We start from the raw sequence: 3,490 nt of genomic DNA on the forward strand, positions 1-3,490 counted from the left end.
TATATCGAATCTTGTATTACATTTTCAAGCTTTTTGACCCAACGAATACTATTTTATTGGCATTTATAAAATACAAAACTAACAAAACGGAAAATTAAAAATATTTATAAATAATTCAAAACATTCGAAATACTTTTAAAGCTCTTAAATAAACATTTGATGATGATTCCAAGTACTTACGGATATTAGTTTTTGAATAACCACACTGCAGTTAAGTAAAAAAATCGTTTTATGAGAATTTGTTAAATTACGAGTAAATATCCAATGTCTAGATTCAAAAAATCGTAAAAAATTAATTTATCTTTACAGTAAACTTTTTTTTTATATATATAGAAAAACTTAAAGTGAATCTTAAGTTAAATTTTCAAAGCTTAGGTATAAATAGACAATTTTTTATGAATTTCTAACTCGTAATATTTGCCAATTTTCGTGATTTTGATGAATTTTATCAACATTTCAACTTCAGACGCTCATAAGAATGATTGTGGTTTTACGCTTAACTTTTTTTTAATTTCCACTAACAAAAACTTATGATGTACCTACTTTTCATTACATTTTTTAGTTTTTTGACAACAGTTTAAAAATAACTTTTAAAACTCGTAATTTATAACCAAATAGTCACAATATTACGAAAATGTTATGTTGCATAGAAATTGCTAATATAAACAGTCAATGAAAAAGTAATTTATATTCGTTATTTTTTTAGAGTTACACTAAAAAACAAAATTTTTTTCATAAAAAACAGGTTTTGCGTAAAAATCTCAGTTTTTCTTAATTTTTGTTTGTTTTTCCTTACGCTTTTTAAAATTACTGGCCATTTTTCTACTTTTGACCCCCCAAAGTACCAACTACTTTCACTTTCCTACCAGGAAAATTGAAGAAAATTGAACCATTTTTACTTTCCCAAAAGTTGATGAAAGAACCCAGAAATAAAATTAAAATTACACATCATTGTAAAATCAATTAATTCATCGCTCCTCTTAGAATCTAAATTTTACTATTTATATGAAATGAAAATTTTTATTTTGGTAAATTTAATCTATAATCTATGATAATTACACTGCTATCGGTTACACATTATAATGAATTAGTTATAATAACATTATAATATAAGTTATAACATTATTTTATTATTTGTTAAGATGTGATGTTATCTTTTATAAAAAGTTTTAAAAATCAATTAAATAGTATTGTGTTTTAATAGATATACAGTTCAGCTTCTGAAGGTGCAAAAACATATCTTTGCACCTGCTATATAATACCAGGTGGTGCAAGTGTACCATCGTGCATCATCATAATTAGGCCACTGGATTCTTGCATAATTGTATATTTTGTTATTGACTTAATAAGATAATTCTGGTACCGGCGTACCGTTTTGATTGTTCCTGGAGAAAAAAACATTTATTTTATAATTAACGAAAACCGAAATCGAATTGTCCATAAATATTAAATATATAATATAATATTGTTGTAACGTTGAAGGATAACAACGACCGCACAGTATTTTTATTTAACAAGGATTATAAATAAAAACAAATTAAGAATTAAAATAATAATAAAAAGTATCTAATCAATAAAATAGTAGGTACCTATTCAATAGTAAAAAAAATGTATTTGAATACTTTTACTCAAATACTTTACAACACTGCCTATGTACATGTAATAAACAAATATCTGTAAGCCAAGTTTCACCCATGGTAGACCGCAACCAAGTTTTCTTCTTGTGAACAACATAGACGCAAATAGGTGGTTAGTTAGTTAGTTAGTAAAAAAAATTGTATTTGAAACAAAAATACTTTTTTTTAATATTTAATTTGTTTTTTTAGATATAATATGTGAAGGGACACATCCTTCGAGAGTCAGTATGACTTCGTGGGAAGCGGTTTGGGTATCACTGCGCATACATGTTACAATACAAAAGAGCGCGTTCCATTAAGTGTAATTTTTGCTGGCACAATGGATGTATTTAGGAGTGAAACCGCCCGAATTCCTCTCGGGTGGGTCTGATGGCTTGGGGTTGTTTTAGGGGGTTGTGAGCGCGAGTATGTAACTGTAGACAGCTGCAAACAATAAAACTGCTTCGACCGAGAAATATATTGTAGTCGCCACCACCACCACCTCCACCATCACCACCCCCACCATCACCACCTCCACCACCACTACCCCGTAACAATGGACAAGTGTCTCGGCGAAGACAACTGAAGTAGGTACCTACATACCTAATATTATTATACAACTGTTATTCGAAATTCCGACGGGCACAGGACACGGACGACAGTCGACAGTATTATTTTCTACACTCAGCGATAGCTTCTTTTCGTATCTACAACTATCGTAGCGGCGCCTATATCACCGACACCGAAGACCGAAGTTTCGTTTTTCTCGATTTCTCCTTTCCGATTCAACGCAAGTAAGTCATATTATATATATATTAGTTTTACAATAACTTTTGTAATTTATTTATCTGTCATAGAGTGAAATCGAATATATGTTCACCCCTAGATCATAATAATATTAAAATTTAATAGATATTGTATCCATGCCCTATAGATAACTTAATATAATATCGAGACTAAAATGCACTTTACAAACCCCTCACGATTTACAATTTTTTTTTAACGACTTGTTTTATGCTTAAAACGATGGTGTACATTTTTTTTTATCGGAAACTATTATTTTAGAAGTTATAGCTTTCCAAAGCTTCATACGATTTTACGTTTATGTTGAAATATACAATTAATATTAGTAGTCAGCCTTGACACGTGTGTGCAATTTAGTATCTAGTTATACGAGCGTAAGACTCACTCTCTATACGGATGTAACATGACCTCGGTTGTGAATATAATATATAGGGCCTTTGAAGTATGTAATACACTTGCGCAGACACTGTCGTACAGTGCGTATACGGCGTGTGTGTACAGCAGGGGCGGATTAACCCATAGGCCACCAAGGCACTGGCCTAGGGCGCAATATTTTTGGGGCCGAAATTTTTTAGTTAATTTTTACTTTTTAGTTTTTCATAATTTCATAATTCTATTTACCTAAATTTATATTTTATATTAATTTTTTTTCGTATTCAACTTGCATGAAACTGGAGAATGGCTCACGTAGTCACGTCGCAGTAACGTTTTAATTTATAAGCTATAATAACCTTGCCGTTTGAGTTTAATCCTGCGACCAGCGCGCGCCGCCACCGCTAGAGGTTCGACGTCGACACTCGACGAGGCAGTTGCCGGCGTTGCCTATGTTAATGCATGGGAGATGGTATACCGGTGTACGGCGTAAACACATACAATATTGTGAATGGCACATGCGCAAAACGCCAGCCAAGGCGGTCAAATATACTGCCTCGGGCCGCCGAGTACATTACTACATTGTATATAGCCGCTCTACTAGCTAGGTGGGGGACAGCTCGCACAGTGCTTGGTGAAATGACCCGCCTCACCCCGCACGCAGCACCACAATTTATTTTATTAGAATACTGGAATTA

Source organism: Acyrthosiphon pisum, chromosome X (assembly GCF_005508785.2).
Source record: "Acyrthosiphon pisum isolate AL4f chromosome X, pea_aphid_22Mar2018_4r6ur, whole genome shotgun sequence".
In the NCBI taxonomy this organism is placed as follows: domain Eukaryota; kingdom Metazoa; phylum Arthropoda; class Insecta; order Hemiptera; family Aphididae; genus Acyrthosiphon; species Acyrthosiphon pisum.